An 8162-nucleotide genomic window follows, 5' to 3' on the forward strand; every position below is an offset into this window, starting at 1 on the left:
TAAGCCTCCGCCAGGCTACCGTTCAGGAGTCCCACTAACAAACGCATCCAGCCAGAGTGGGGCACCTCCATCACAGCACACTGCTGCTCAAAGTCCTTGAAGAATCCCTCCAAATCTCCGGAAACCTCATCAAATGGCTTAAAGTATGTCCGGGTGATCCGTACAGGCTCCTGGATCGTGGGGTTTACACTCCACATTGCATTACTCCGTTTCGATCTCCATTGCTTCTTGTTTCCGCTGTGCCCGGCAGGCAGCCTCCTCCTTGTACTGCTGAGAAACGCCTGGGCCCAGAACCGCCATCTCTTCTTCGTACCACACCACCCACTGGCTTTTTGGGCTAGGGATCCCTGTCTCCTGCGCTTGTCCTTCAGACATAAGGGAGGAGGTGGTCTGGTTAGCACCCACCAGTAGATCAATTATGGCTTCTTTAGTCAGTCCCTGGTAGTTCAGGCCCAGGTCTCTGGTTCTCTCCTGTAAACTGCATACAGTCCAATTTCTGTACTCACTCTGTGTGTGGTTCTCCATTAGGTTACACTCTGTTGATCCCTCTGCTTGCCACCAGTTGTCACGGGGTCCTTCTCCGATGTCACACAATCAACAGAGCTAGAGTATAGTAAACAATTCCAAGACCTTTATTTAGGCAAAAATGCGAAAGGTCCATATACAATCCACCACACAAAAGATAAGATAGTCCAGAAGCCAAATTCAGTTCAGTAACTGGATAAATGACCAAGGAGATGAGAGTCCAATAATCCAGCAGACAGAGGATAAAAAATGGTCATATGCTTCCCCTTCTCTCTGACGTGCTGTGTTCACATCATCATTCCACACAAGACTGATCTGTGTGTCACTTCCCTGATATTTACAAGTCCCTCTCCTCATTCACAGGTTAGAGGGGTGGGCACAGGGGCTCATTTTTTCAACAAGCTAGTTCAACATGTCATTAGCATATTAGCAAACAACATTATTCACTGACCCTGTGGAGAGATAACAGTACAGGAATGTGGGGGCTGATATCAGATGGCAAATAACAGCAATTCATCAATTGGCAAATTTCTCATACTACAAGAGAACACAATGATAATCAGTAAAATATAAATATACACAAAATGATACCCACATAACATATCCCACCATCACAGGGCAATATTATAGTAGTTATATTCTTGTACATAGGAGCAGTATTATAGTAGTTATATTCTTGTACATAGGAGCAGTATTATAGTAGTTATATTCTTGTACATAGGAGCAGTATTATAGTAGTTATGTTCATGTACATAGGGGCAGTATTATAGTAGTTATATTCTTGTACATAGGGGCAGTATTATAGTAGTTATATTCTTGTACATAGGAGCAGTATTATAGTAGTTATATTCTTGTACATAGGGGCAGTATTATAGTAGTTATATTCTTGTACATAGGGGGCAGTATTATAGTAGTTATATTCTTGTACATAGGGGCAGTATTATAGTAGTTATATTCTTGTACATAGGGGCAGTATTATAGTAGTTATATTCTTGTACATAGGGGGCAGTATTATAGTAGTTATATTCTTGTATATAGGGGGCAGTATTATAGTAGTTATTTTCTTGTACATAGGAGCAGTATTATAGTAGTTATATTCTTGTACATAGGGGGCAGTATTATAGTAGTTATATTCTTGTATATAGGGGGCAGTATTATAGTAGTGATATTCTTGTACATAGGAGCAGTATTATAGTTAGCACAAAAACTAGATTCATAGTGGTGACTGGAAAATCAGTCACCCCACAATAGGATGTACTTCCATATACCAAAGATGCTTAAACAAGAGAAACAATGGAAGCTTTTATAGAAAGTTAAAATACAATCTTTATTAGGAAATAACACATAAAAACACGGCACATACCAAAATTGTGATGATAGTGCAATACAAAAAAGAATGACAAAACTGACATAAGACACCAGATAAGTGAGATTTGACCGCACAAAAAGTGTAGTATGTTAGGGAGAAGTCCCATAAAAAAAGGCATAGGCATGTGTCTTAAACCTCCAAAACACCCATAACCGTTCTCAGGGATATATCATAAATCCCTTGCTTGAATTTGTAGCGGAAACTGGGTCCATACCAGGAACCGGTAATCAAATATAGGGGAAAGAGCGGAGAAAGCTGAAAGATGCCTCACCTAAATGTGGGTAAACCTCTAGAATGATCATTAGTTGTAGTTTCCGTGCCTCGGACTGATGAATTGTAGACGCTGGACTTCTTCTTGTATACATAAGGGCGCTCACATAACTGTCACCGGGTGGCAGTACTCTGCTGTACGTAATGCCCGCAGTCTGCACTTTTTCAGCTTTGTATGTTTTGTTTAAGCAGTGAAGGGTGTTGTGGGGATTGCAGCTATTATAACAGTCGTTTTGTGTTTTTTTTTCCTACTTTATTATGTGTCATATTATTGGACGTTAGACTTATCACATAGGAGACCACACAGACACAGACACAGACACACATGTCGAGCACTTCGGGATACAGGCATCTGTCCTGTACAATGGTAATGACCTGGTGGCTGGCATTCCTATTTTATAGCTGAAGTTACCTTTGGCTTATAGAGGGAGAAAATCTAACTATGGGAAAATGGAACTATCTCAGCAGAGGGTTTGGTACAATGTGGCCAGTCTAAAGGCAAAAAAAATCCCAACAACCTAATAATGCAGCACATAAAGTCTCTACGGTGCTCTCTTTTGCTGCACTGGACACAGTATGGAAGTATTTTTTAAGTATTGTGCAGTATTATTTATTGGACCATGGATGGCAGTATTACTGGGACATTGCATGATTAGTACTATACGGTGGTAATATTTTTACATGTTACGGCGGCATTATTTGAGCACTTAATGTTTGAGTTGTGAGGTCATTCTATTTCAGTATTATCTGGATACTGTATATCGGTATTATGTAGACATTGTATGCTAGAATTAAGTGCTGGAAATCCCAGGGTTACAAGCCAGATAGATTCTGTAGGTTTGTATAAGGGTCGGCAATAAAAACCCTAATTCACCCAATCTCTGTCCTCTCTAGATGCCATCCGGTCCTCTTCATTACGTTGTCTCCGACCTCCTCACTATAGACCAGGACTCCCAGTCGCGTCCAGGCCTTGGAGGTCACCGTGCACGTCTGTTATTCTTAATTTTTGATTAAGGTACTGAAAAACTGCTTAATCATTAACGACGATGAAATGTGGCAAATTTGAGCAAATGTTTGAAGGACCCTTCTGGTCTCCATTCTTTTTGAGGTTGAGATCCCTTCGCAGCACACCTCCCCCTCCCCATTTCACAACTTCTGGCACAGCTTCCACAGACAGCAGTGAATCACTGTTTCCTACAAGTTGTGACCCCAGCACTGACTCATGTTGGCACCGAGAACCCGATGAATATACTCTCAATCTATCACCATCATGTGGGAAACAGGAGAAAAATGGCTCAACCCGGGCCTTGGTCCTGGACCTGGTCGTCGACTTCACTCATTTGCAAGAGGTATGAAGACAAACACAATGTGGGAACAAACAACAATCACTTTGTGGTGGCAGAAAATGGGGGCAGTACTCCTGCACAGGGTACAAAATAAGCTCATTACTATCGTATGAGGGTACAAAAGGGGGACATTACTATTGTATGGGGGTACAAAAGGGGGCATAACTATTGTATGGGAGTTCAAAAGGGGGACATTACTATTATATGGGGTACAAAAGGGGGACATTACTATTGTATGGGCTACAAAAGGGGGACATTACTATTATATGGGGCTACAAAAGGGGGACATTACTATTATATGGGGGTACAAAAGGGGACATTACTATTATATGGGGGTACAAAAGGGGACATTACTATTATATGGGGCTACAAAAGGGGGACATTACTATTATATGGGGCTACAAAAGTGGGACATTACTATAGTATGGGAGTACAAAAGGGGGGACATTACTATTGTATGGGAGCCCAAAAGGGGACATTACTATTGCATGGGAGCCCAAAAGAGCAAAAGAGGGACATTACTATTGTATGGGAGTCCAAAAGGGGGACATTACTATTGTATGGGAGTTCAAAAGGGGAACATTACTATTGAATGGGAGTCCAAAAAGGGGACATTACTATTGTTTGGGAGTCCAAAAGGGGAGATTACTATTGTATGGGGGTACAAAAGGGGGACATTACTATTGTATGGGAGTCCAAAAGGGGGACATTACTATTGTATGGGGGTACAAAAGGGGGTATAACTATTGTATGGGGCTAGAAAAGGGGGACATTACTATTATATGGGGGTACAAAAGGGGACATTACTATTATATGGGGGTACAAAAGGGGGACATTACTATTGCATGGGCTACAAAAGGGGGACATTACTATTATATGGGGCTACAAAAGGGGGACATTACTATTATATGGGGCTACAAAAGGGGGACATTACTATTGTGTGGGAGTACAAAAGGGGGATATTACTATTGTATGGGAGCCCAAAAGGGGACATTACTATTGTATGGGAGCCCAAAAGGGGGACATTACTATTATATGGGGCTACAAAAGGGGGACATTACTATTGTATGGGAGCCCAAAAGGGGGACATTACTATTGCATGGGAGCCCAAAAGAGGGACATTACTATTGTATGGGAGTCCAAAAGGGGAACATTACTATTGTATGGGAGTCCAAAAGGAGGACATTACTATTGTATGGGAGTCCAAAAGGGGGACATTACTATTGTATGGGAGTCCAAAAGGGAACATTTCTATTGTATGGGAGTCCAAAAGGGAGACATTTCTATTGTATGGGGGTACAAAAAGGGGACATTACTATTGTATGAGAGTACAAAAGGGGGACATTACTATTGTATGGGAGTCCAGAAGGGGGACATTACTATTGTATGGGAGTCCAAAAGGGAGACATTTCTATTGTATGGGGGTACAAAAAGGGAACATTACTATTGTATGAGAGTACAAAAGGGGGACATTACTATTGTATGGGGGTACAAAAGGGAATATTCCTATTACATGGGGGTCAAAGTTGAATCTTAAAGCTTCATTGGGTTACAAAGAGGGGCATTTCTACTGTATGGCTCACCTGGTGCTGGGGATTCACTAAGCCATAGGTTTGGATGACAACTAGGAGCAGGATAACTGGACGGCATGTATACAGCAGAGATGGATAATCAAGTCGACACCAAGGAACAGTGGAGCTGGATATACTGGATGAATCATGGAACAGTAGAGCTGGATATGCAGACAGGAACCTTGATACCACAGGACATGAGCGGATGGGCACCTAGGAGCAGCAAAGCAGTTTACGCAGTCAAGCAGCTTAGTACATTACAGCCAGATATGTGGTCAGAGTGTATGTATATGTATTTATATGTAGTCCTGCACCTTGGAATAGCAGAGCCGAGTGTACAGACAGCATCTTGGAATAGCAAAGCCGTGTATGCAGGCAGTCACCTTGAAATAGCAGACAACACCTAGGAATAGCGAACCCATGTTGGTAGACAGACTTCTTGTAATAGCAGAGCCAAGTATGCAGACACCATCTTGGAATATTAGAGCTGTGTTGGCAAACATACACCTTTGCACAGCAGAATCGGGTGTGTGGACACCACTTTGGAACAGTAGAGCCGTGGTTTGGAGACAGGCACCTTGGAATAGCAGACCCGAGTGTGTACATGCCTTCTTAGAACAGTAGATCCATATTGGCAGACAGGCACCTTGGAATAGCAGAGCCGAGTGTGTGCATGCCTTCTTAGAACAGTAGATCCATATTGGCAGACGGGCACCTAGCAGAGCTGAGTGTGCGTACAGTAGAGGAGCGTTTGTAAGAAGGTGCGTTTAGATGGAACACGCGGTAGTCGGTGAATGCTGAATTACCTCATTACTCAGGCAAGGTGCAGCCTTATGGAATAAGTAGAACAGTAGATCCATATTGGCAGACGGGCACCTAGCAGAGCTGAGTGTGTACATGCCTTCCTACAACAGTAGATCCATATTGGCAGACGGGCACCTTGGAATAGCAGAGCCGAGTGTGTGCATGCCTTCCTACAACAGTAGATCCATATTGGCAGACGGGCACCTAGCAGAGCTGAGTGTGTGCATGCCTTCCTACAACAGTAGATCCATATTGGCAGACGGGCACCTAGCAGAGCTGAGTGTGTGCATGCCTTCTTAGAACAGTAGATCCATATTGGCAGACGGGCACCTAGCAGAGCTGAGTGTGTGCATGCCTTCTTAGAACAGTAGATCCATACTGGCAGACGGGCACCTAGCAGAGCTGAGTGTGTGCATGCCTTCTTAGAACAGTAGATCCATATTGGCAGACGGGCACCTAGCAGAGCTGAGTGTGTGCATGCCTTCTTAGAACAGTAGATCCATATTGGCAGACGGGCACCTAGCAGAGCCGAGTGTGTGCATGCCTTCTTAGAACAGTAGATCCATACTGGCAGACGGGCACCTAGCAGAGCTGAGTATGTGCATGCCTTCCTACAACAGTAGATCCATATTGGCAGACGGGCACCTTGGAATAGCAGAGCCGAGTGTGTGAATGCCTTCTTAGAACAGTAGATCCATACTGGCAGACGGGCACCTAGCAGAGCTGAGTGTGCGTACAGTAGAGGAGCGTTTGTAAGAAGGTGCGTTTAGACGGAACACATGGTAGTCGGTGAATGCTGAATTACCTCATTACTCAGGCAAAGTGCAGCCTTAAGAGGCCTAGGAGAATGGCGTCAGAGGTGGAGCAGAAAGTGTGCGTCCTGGAGAAGATAGACGCACGGGCGGTGCTGGAGCCAGGACCGGTAACACCCATAGCTGCCCGCCAAATGCGGTTTTGGGCCCAGACCAGGGCTGCCTGTTTTGCTTGTGTGAATTTTCACCTCATCGCCTCATGGCCTACTGTTCTGTAAGGTGACACCCGGTTATAAGGAGCCGCCCTGCACTAGTCGTGATGTACAGTATCGGATAAAAATGGCCGCAGTCAGTTACAGCCCGCCGCACACTGCTGAGGTAAAATGAAAGCTGGGCTCTGATTGGGTAAAAGGAAAACTGAGATATGATTGGTTGCTATGGGCACTGGAGCTGAGTTCTGATTGGTTGTTATGGGCAACAAAGATAGTTGTACTGTAAGACAGTTCCGGTGAATGAGGCCATGTAAGACATATTCTATACAAGCCTCGCAAGGTGGGTGATATTTAGAGCCCACCCTGTATTATACAGACATTGGGGGCATGAAAATCTGTCTTTGTTGGCCATAGCAACCAATTACAGAGCAACTTTCATTTTCCCACAGCAACCAATCAGAGCTCAGCATTCATTTTCCAACAGCAACCAATCAGAGCTCAGCTTTCATTTTGCAAGGACACCCAATCTGCGCTCACCTTTCATTTTACCTGAGTAGGTTATGAAATGTAAGCTGTTTTCCGATTGGTTGCGACATTGCATTTCATTGAGTGACGCATTTATAAACCGGGCCAGGGGCTTCTGGGTAATCTATATGTTCTAGAACCTTCTTAGTATGAAATAATCTGGATTTCACTCATTATACACGGTTGATAGGGATAAGTTTCCAGTATAAAGGACAGACTACGCTCAGATTTTTTTATTCTAATTTACCCTTGAATATTTAATATTATGACTTGAGCGCCATCTGCTGCCCACGTGAGAGTACAACGTCTGCCGTCCATGACTACAGAATGAAGAGCCAGCGGGAGAACGTGAAGAGTCATTTCCCCCATATAGGGGGCAGCATCTGGATTTGATATGGGGGCGCCATCCCTCCCCCGCATCTTCTGACGTTGCTTTATGTAGCCACGCTTAGGGGTTAAACATCTGTTCCGCTCATCCACATGTTGCCTTCAGTTATGGATTCTTTCTTGTCATGCCAAGTTGTGTAGGACGTGGACCTTTGCCCCCCACCCTACAATGGTAAACAGTCTATAGACTCGCCGGGCGATCCGGCCGCCACTGTTGTTTATGGGATCGTCAGACACCTCGTTATGATATTCTAGAAGGAAAACTGCAGATTCAGCTCACGTTGTGAGGGTGACGGAGGATAAGACTCACATGGGCCACCACCAATGGCAACCTGACCCCCCAAGAGAAGATATGTACTGAGTCTCCCACATCCATAGCCATCGTCAGCTCGTATTCAGAC

At 44.2% G+C, this 8162-nt stretch overlaps 1 long non-coding RNA gene across 2 annotated transcripts in view; it reads right to left on the reverse strand.

The window, feature by feature from the left end:
* Nucleotides 1-6928, reverse strand: part of LOC143769360 (uncharacterized) — a 437338-nt gene extending 430410 nt beyond the window's left edge. The window contains exons 1-3 of one of the 2 annotated variants that reach the window (XR_013214372.1): nt 5396-6928; nt 5094-5294; nt 1838-3584 (exon numbers count right to left, since the gene is read on the reverse strand). This is a non-coding gene — a long non-coding RNA (uncharacterized LOC143769360). Of the gene's footprint in view, nt 1-1837; nt 3585-5093; nt 5295-5395 lie in introns of those variants that run through there. The other variant, XR_013214373.1, reaches the window with a different exon arrangement.
* Nucleotides 6929-8162: the final 1234 nt, after the last annotated feature.

The sequence above is a fragment of the Ranitomeya variabilis genome, chromosome 4 (assembly GCF_051348905.1).
Source record: "Ranitomeya variabilis isolate aRanVar5 chromosome 4, aRanVar5.hap1, whole genome shotgun sequence".
Classification (NCBI taxonomy): domain Eukaryota; kingdom Metazoa; phylum Chordata; class Amphibia; order Anura; family Dendrobatidae; genus Ranitomeya; species Ranitomeya variabilis.